Source organism: Thermobia domestica, chromosome 15 (assembly GCF_964235325.1).
Source record: "Thermobia domestica chromosome 15, izTheDome1.hap1.1, whole genome shotgun sequence".
Taxonomy (NCBI): Eukaryota; Metazoa; Arthropoda; class Insecta; order Zygentoma; family Lepismatidae; genus Thermobia; species Thermobia domestica.
In genome coordinates, this window is record NC_137468.1 from 31,189,092 (window position 1) to 31,198,708 (window position 9,617).

Here is a 9,617-nt window from a genome sequence, read left to right on the forward strand (position 1 = left end):
ATATCTGATTTCCGGTGTGGATTTTATGGTTCCAATTAGTGCTAAAAAAATTTTCCACGAGCAAAGTTTTAAATCTGTGTGAGACATATGTTTAATTTTCAGTTTTTTGTTCTGAAAAGAAAACCTATAAGAAAAAAATATCACTCTTAAATCATGTCTAGTGTTCCTCTGTAGCCTAACATAGTGATTAACACTAATACTCACGCTATTGGTACAAACTGTCCCGGATTTAATTCCCGGTGGTGGTAAAATACTAGTTTCATATACCTATGCTACTGGACAAAACAGTAAACTTAAAATCAATTCACTTTATGTAGGTACACGTCTCATATACCCATACTACTGAAGAAAACAGCAAACTTAAAATCAATTCACTTTATGTAGGTACACGTCTCATATACCCATACTCCTGAACAAAACAGCAAACTTAAAATCAATTCACTTTATGTAGGTACACGTCTCATATACCCATAATACTGAACGGGATAGCAACTTAAAATCAATTCACTTTATGTAGGTACACGTCTCATATACCCATACTACTAAACGGAACAACAACCAACTCAAAATCAATTTAACTTAGGCAATAGCATACGTCTCGAAGTTTTCAAGTTTATTTTCCAATAATTGTTAGTTAGTTAATAGGGTCATGTCTCATATACCAATGCTGCTGAACGCCTTGGTTAACTGAAATTAACCTACCGATAATAAATCTTACAGTATGGTCGTATATTTTAATAAACGGTGCTAACGAACACGCATTCAATTTCCGGTTGTATCCTAAAAGTTTCACGTTAAGGCTGACGCATTTTGTTAAAGTAAATCACAATTTAATTTCCAATGGCTTAACATGTTCTAACCCTTAATGCTTCTGTCTTTGGTGCAAACAAAACCATGTTACCGTATTCACTAAAGCTATCATCTTTACTGCAAACATGTTTGACATCTCATTTACAAATTTCGCATGTCATAATTTTTTAATGTTATTGCCTTTCGTGCTAGGACGTACAATTTTAATTCCTGTGCAGGTCTACCCGCATAAACAAAGTCACCTTAACAGCGGCGTGCGGATTTAATCCCCGCGTGAACCTAACACTGACGTACAAGTTTAAATCCCGGGCAAGCCTACGCGCATAAACAAAGTCATCTTAACAGCGGCGTTCGAGTTCAAATCCCGGGTGCGCTTACGCGTATAATCAAACCACTCTTAAATGCCCTACAGCAACAACGCTGCAAAGGTTTGAAAATTAATTTTCAATAATAAGTATTATATTTAATATCGGGTTTTATTCAATGTTACTCCAATCCAGTTAGCTATAAAATATTCTCCCACATTCAAATGTATTCTGCAATATTTGAAATATATCTTTCACGCCATTTCCCTCAAAATCTGACGGACTAAACAAATTAAGTTATTTTTTCACTGTATATAAATCAAATTTCCACCCGGACAAACTCAAACAAAGTGATTATTAAAAATAAAATATATAATTAAGTTCGCTTCATATAAGCATTGTCTTTAGTTCAAACCTTGAATCGGTCATAAATGAACAAACGAAATGTATATCAGTTTTCTTATGCATCTCTATATCAATTTTAAACTTATAAATATTCTTTCAACAAGAAACAAAAATAAGATTGTGTATGTGTTTTCAATAACCATATTAAAAGAGTAAAATTACATTTCTTCTTCTATACTTATTTTTTTTCTTTCTTTCATCGAATAACCCCGTACTAATCATTATATAATTCTCTTCAATCATTTGTTTTCGTTACTTTAATACAAAATCAACTATAATAGAATTATTGTTCTATGCCATCTGTCGGAGAAATTTTAAATTAACTTTAGTTTAGTTTACTACCGTGTGCTGTGATAACGTATTTATTATTTGTCCTGAATATATATTTATATTTTAAAGGTAAAGTATAATATATATTTCTTTTTATCCATTAAATACTACTGATAGCATTAAATAAGTACCAAGAACCCTTCTCGCAGTTGTGTTCTGTTAATAAAACATAATTTGTGAGGGCATAACTGCTTCTTCTTCTATCAGTAAACCACCAAACGTTCATTATATTACAAATCCCTAAGGGGGACCCACCAACACATATGAACCTTCAGTTGAACATAATTATCATCAGCATGTTATTACCTATTCAGAAAAACCCGCAATTGTAGGAACTAACTAATGGGAGACACGCTATCAGTTGGTAAAACATGGTAGAAATAGGCATACATAATTTCATTTTGCTTCCTTGTAATACAATACTGTTTAAATCTCGGGTCGCCTATAACTAAGGGACCCCCGCCAGTTATAGCTACGTGCTACAATAGGCATACATAATTCTCTTTTTTGCTATAATACTATTAAAATCTAAGTAAGTCTGGGGGCCGCGGTGGCTCGGTGATAGAGCGTTCACCTCTGGTGCTAGGGGTTTCGGGTTCAATACCAGCTCGCACCAAATATTTCAACATTTTTTCATGACAAACATTGTTTGGATTTATTTTTTATAAATTGTGGTGAACAAACACCGTGTGCATGGTATTCTCGGGGTTCTCCCGTTTCCTCCCACTTTCTATATACTTTTAAGAGCTTTCTTTGTAAAGCGATTTATTCTCTCACATATTGTTCGACAAATAAAATAATCACATCTCCTTTAGCCTAACCGGCATAACCGTGGGACTCAAAAATTTCATTTCATTTTTTTTTCTAAGTAAGCCTGTGACTAAGGGGGGGAAGGGACCCCGCCAGTTATAGGTACGTGCTACAATAGGCATACATAATTCTCTTTTTGCTTCCTTGTAATACAATACTGTTTAAATCTAGGGTCACCTATAAGTAAGGGAAATGGCCCCCGCCAGTTATAGCTACGTGCTACAATAGGTATACATAATTCTCTTTTTGCTATAATAGTCGTACGTAATTCTCTTTTGCTATAATACTGTTAAAATCTAGGTAATCTGTCTAAGATGCAAATGCCACTTAGTTAGTTAGAGGGATATAGTACGAATAGGACTATATAATTTCATTTTGCTTCGAGGATACACAACAAGTTTTTTTTTTCAAATCAAAAGACAGTGTTCAATAACTAATGTATTTAGGGGGTTCGTAAAATTTTCATCCTTTCTTAACATTAAAGCTATTGTATGGGATATGTAGCTAGCATCCAGGCCAATAACTAACATTCAGTAATATTTACTATTAAAACACAATAATGTTGGGGAAAAGCGCTCCCCCCAAGACTAAAACATTTCTTTCTTTCTGCAAATACTCGTCTTAGTTCAAACATTTGCGTTCCTAAAAGATTATCAGCTATATTACCAAAGCGTACTTTTATGCCATCTATTGGCAAATGAGCTTACTTAAACAGTTCAAGTCCCATCTGTACAACGTACATATATATATATATATATATATATATATATTAGGTATAAATGATTTTAAAGTGATCGGTATAACAGTTAAAAATCGTAACAAATAAATCAAACATATTGTAATTAAGCATCCTATAATTAAGCAAATAAAACTCTACAAGTAAATGGTCTGTCTTTAGCCCTTTTATTTGTAGGTTCACACTGCAAGTGTTCTGAGCTTCTTATTTTCCAAATTATTTGTAGGTTCCCATTTTTAATATGGTCGCAAATTTTAAAATATTTTCGAAATTATTTGTAGATTCACACTACAAGTGTTCTGAGCTTCTTATTTTAAATAACACGACCCAATAAAATATTTTAATAGTTCGCAGCGTAGCTGCTCTTACGACTTTCTATAAGAAAGGAGAATATATATAAAAAAAAGATACAATCCAATAAATAAGTTGAATTTGCTAAGCAAATGAACCAATAAAATAAAATAACACGACCCAATAAAATATTTTAATAGTTCGCAGCGTAGCTGCTATTAGCTTGTGTACCAAGCAATCGGTAAAAGATAAGAAAATATTTTAATAGTTCGCAGCGTAGCTGTTATTAGCTTGTGTACCAAGCATGAAAAATGCAAATAAGAAAATATTTTAATAGTTCGCAGCGTAGCTGCTCTGAGCTTGTGCACCAAGCGAAAGAATGAAATAATAATAATAATAATAATAATAATAATAATAATAATAATAATAATAATAATAATAATAATAATAATAATAATAATAATAATTATAATAATGTCCCTCTTGCATGATTACAAATGGTCGTAGGTTTATTCCTCCGATAATGTTTCTCAGAAGCAAATCGTGTAGTTTTCCAATAATTATTCAAAAAACTTTCATTATAATTAAGTGAATAATACATGGCATTTAAAAAGTTCTCACCTTAAAAAATCAGAGTTCGGTCTGTTAAAATCACTGACGAAAAAAAGTTCAACACACAAAAGATCAACACACACACACACACTATGGAGCTGTGTAAAAACAATAATAACAAAATTTATTTCAATACTATATATATAAGGATTTCATTATGTCCCTCCCCAAGCATCATGTTTTCAGCGGGTTTTCAACCCGATTTCATTAATTATAAATAAATAAAGTCATCATATCCGCTAACATCGTTCATTCATTCATTGCCACAGCGAGAAATCTAAAAATTTCTTATTTACAAGTTCGTCAACCGCTGGAGAAATCTCATTCAGACAGGGTATGAGCCTTGTAGCTATGTACGGTTCTCATCTAATTAAGGAAAATGCTTACATGTTCATCAGATATTAGATATTCTGCCAAAATCAGATATTGCCACAAAAATACATTTACGTGTTTGTCCAAAACATCTTCTAAAGGGGGGAAGAAACATCGAATTTCTATCTGTCTTCTTCATCACTGTCGATAAGTATCGCAGTGACAATCATAGTTAATGGAAAAATATTTCAGTATGTTGCCAAACAGTTTTCTCATGGCCAAGGGAGAAAGTGTCTAAGGTTATTCCAGTACATTCGGAAATAAAAGTAGAAAGTGCATTGACACTCTATACATGCGTGTCACAAGTCATAGTTCTAACGTAAGCAAGGGGAAAGCGTGTAGGGCAACAACCCGGAAGTAATGGCATTTACAAAAATAAAACTCTGTTCATTCTAAGCTAGCCTTCTGTGAGAGACGAAACAACAATCACTCGCTCCGTATTTCAAACTTGGCTGTAAACACGGACTTAACTATAAGGAATAAAAACGATGAATATTAACAAAATAAATAAATAAACCATTCAAATCATACACACACACACACTTCGTTTTTTTTTCTCGCCAATTTACATGTGAGAATTGCAATAATTCTCAGTACAATACAACGTTCATCTCTGGTGCTTGGGGGTCCTGGGTTCAATCCCACTACAATACAACGTTCACCTCTGGTGCTAAGGGTCCCAGGCTTATTCTCAATACAATACAGCGTTCACCAATAGTGTTAAGGGTCCCATATTCAATCCCCGTACAATGCAACGTTCACCTCTGTTGCTAAGGGTCCCATATTCAATCCCCGTACAATACAGCATTCATTTCTTGTGCTAAAAGTCCCATGTTCAATCCCCGTACAATGCAGCATTCATCTCTGGTGCTAAGGATACCAGACTCATTTTCAGTACAATACAGCGTTCACCAATAGTGTTAAGGGTCCCATATTCAATCCCCGTACAATACAGCGTTCATCTCTGTTGCTAAGGCTCCCATATTCAATCCTCGTACAATACAGCGTTCACCTCTGGTGCTAAGGGTCCCATATTCAATCCCCGTACAATGCAACGTTCACCTCTGTTGCTAAGGGTCCCATATTCAATCCCTGTACAATACAGCGTTCACCTCTGGTGCTAAGGGTCCCGGGTTCAATCCCAGTACGTATCACATAAACTTTTACACATCTTTTATTCTCTCTCTCCACATATTGTTCGAAACAAGTTTCTCTTTATGAGATTTCATAGAAATCGATCCATAAAATAAGTTGCTCCAACTAAATTATTAATTTAATCACTCATACGGATTATTAATTTAATCACTACTGCGCAATATTAATTTAATCACTACTGCGAAAGTACGTGATACAGAATGACGTATCAACAGATTTAATTCAATTTTCCATTATTATTTTAAAAATAGCCAGTATAAAGTCTCTACAGACACGCATACACACTCAAAAAAAAAAGAACACATGACATTTCCATGTCAGCACAACTAAAAAAAGAAATATAACAACTTTCCAAAACACACGTAAGCAGGTCATCAAACCCTAATGACCTAACCCAACCAACTGCCAACACGTCCTATTAAAAAATATTACTTTCTATATTAATTTTAGTACATAACGGTACCTGTAGAATAGTTCAGGCTCACCTACTTAGAGGTTCCTAGTTTGACCACAGGCTAAGCAAATTTGTCGTAGGCAAGATCGTATCCGTGGATTCTCTCATGGTTGTTTATTTTCCTCCTATATTTTCTTTGCACTTTTTTTTAAATATCATTCACCTTCATTAATCATACATCTTATTTGGCCTATAGGTCATAACCATGGGACGTAAAAATAGAAATTTCTTTCAAATTCAAACTGATTCCAATATATTTTTCGTTTCCTGTATATAGGATGATACCTTTGTCCAAAACATTTTCCAAGGCGAGATCCTATAGGAAAAAAAGCTAGAGGACGATGAAGAATATACTAGCTAAAAAAAGTGTTCTATAAGATTAGATTTTTGCTGAAGATAAGAATTTGAGGCTGCAGAGTTAAGGCTTAACCTTAGGATAGGAGAGGGCAGAGAGAAATTCCACAACAAATGATTCTAACTTCACATACTCTCATGATTAAGCCCACTATACGTCCTGATCTTTCAGGATCATACCGTAAACATCTCTATCCCGAAAATAAATTGCAGAACTTATAAATATTTCGTGTTTCGGCCAACAAGAGAAAATAGCTTTCTCTCAACACTAAAAAAAACTTCAATTTTTAGATATAATAGCTTAAAGCACAAAGGGATTAAATATAAACAAAAAAAAAAAAAACATTTATTGTAATATTTTCGGTATTTGTCTATGCATCTGTCTAGACATTAGGGGCTTTATGCAGAGTCGTTCTGACGTATGATTAGTGCCACACTAAAGAGTTAAACTAAAATATATTGCCTGCAGCAGTCAGACCTGTAGTATGACGCTAATCATACGTCAAAACGACTCTGCATAAGGTGGCAGATGTTGATGCATAAAGATCCCTCTATGTTACACAAATGCTTGTGCTTTCCACTAATTCCCTTTCTATTGCACTGTTCTTAATAATGCAAAGAAGAACGACACAGTCAATCGTTTTGTTAGAAGATTATAGCAAGTCTTTATGAAGTTTCCATTAAAATCCGAAAAGCAAAAATGGAATATTTTCAAAAGCTTTGATATATTTTCTATACAAAGTTAGGAGGTAGAAATTTAATACTCTGCGTTGTTACTCACTCTATATTGATCTCATGTAATTTCAGCAGCTTAGTTCTCAGTAGTGACTAGGTGTGGAACGGTGATTCTTGACAATGTGTTTTTATTACGTTGGATTCTGTGACTGAACAAAATGAGTATTTATTTATTTATATCGATATATGAAGTTTTCTTTTTCTTTCTTTTTTTCTTCCTTCATTTTCTCTTTCTGTTAAATACGTACTTTGATTTATGTTTTTTTATATATATACTACACGCACACCAGTGAAGAAAGTAAAGACAACTTTGCACGATTCATTTCCCTCTTTGCGAGTTCCATTTCTAAAATATAGCGTCCCTAATCATGATTAATGTTCCAATAAGGCAGCACAATAATAATAATAATAATAATAATAATAATAATAATAATAATAATAATAATAATAATAAGTGTAGATGTAAACTTGTTTGCAGAAAGCTATCACAATAATGAATAAACAGGACGACGAAGTAACTCTCATGGATGTAGCAGTTACACTAACTTACAACATAAGTACACCATTTAGAGCACGAAAATGAGTAAATATAAGGACCTAGCAGTCAAAATCATAAAGACGGCAGCCGAAATATCAGAAAGTTACAGTAAGACCAATCACTATCTCAGCTACAAATATTGTCTCTGAAAGTACTGTGATGCATTTAGGACAGATAAAAGCAAAATATCTTCAAATAAACATACAAAAATCAGTAATTCTAGGCCCCTATCATATCGCTAGAAAGTTCTTCGGAGAAGAAAAATCTTCCTATTACTTGTACTTGCCAGACCCGACCGTCGGATTATAAAAATGGAATCTCTGAGAAAAGAGGTTTAAACTGAGATTTAAAAAATACGATAATGATAATAATAATGCGATTATAAATAGTATTATTATATGTGTAGTTAGTAAATAATGATTTTATAGTCTTAAATAATATTTATGTTTTGCATTTAGTACTTCAAAATTCCACCTATCCTCAAAAAGTTATGAGCCCTTCCAGAACAATTCGATGATCATTCCTCTGGTTTGCGATAATAGGCACAGAAGTTTTATGTATTTTGAACTGCATTGCACTTCGCTCCCAAGTTCGTGAAAGTTGATGACAATAAGGCCCCCAACTGCGAACTGTGAAGACTAGTGTTGCCCATCAGAAAAATGAAGGTCGAATTTCCATGAAGACCCACGAAATAAGAAAGAGCTTTTCAAATGGAAACATATCGACACCTCTTCAAAATGGCACGATCCCAAATCTAGGTCCTTATTCCGGACCAGCCTTCGCAAAAGTTGGAGCGTAACGCAATTCAAAATATGCAAAAATCACAAGCTGAAACTTAGATTTTGCGTAGCGTTTTCAAAAACAGCTATGGAATGTGGCTTCTGTTCAGTAGTACTACAACGACGTATTGACCTACGAAACTTTGAACCTCTCCCAACAGAAATAGAGTGCACGCTTGAATATAATTATACTATTATAGAAAAGACAATAATAATACAAACGAGACTTTGTAATTTAATATGCCAAATTAATCGAAATATTTGAATGTGAATACGAGATTGTTCATACTAATGAAGACAGTTAACGGTCATTATTTCGTAGCGGTTTCCTCGAAGGAACACAAAATTGAGCTTTACTTTAGAATAATATGCATAGCAGTTATAATAGCTTTTTAATTTATTTTTTTTTTGTATTGTATTGCATTGTGCAAATTTTTGTAAGTTTAATATGGAATAAAATCCGGCTGTTAAAAATATTATATTATAGAAGTTGAAATACCCGTTCTTTGCACGGGGAGAATAGGTATGGAAAATATTTGAATTATCTTCCGCTTAGAATACGCATTTCAATGAAAACGTTATGATAATTATGTATAAGATAGTTACTTTTAGCCTAAATTTTGGTACACCTTACCCAAACGAATATAAATTTTAGTAAAAGTTATTTGAAACAGGTCAGTCGTTCTCCCGATCCCCAAATCTATATATTCAATACTACTCTCGGTAATTGTGGATTTCTTTTTTAATAATCTTTCTCATACACTGCGACTATGGTAGCTGTACATGGACAAAAGTTTCGGAAGTGTCGGTATTCATCTTAGCAATTCCGAAAACTGTGGATTTAACACTAACATGTATAGTTTTTTAAAATCATTTTTATAGTTCACCATCTTCCGTCGCACCCAGGGGTTACTATGAGTGTTACCCACAG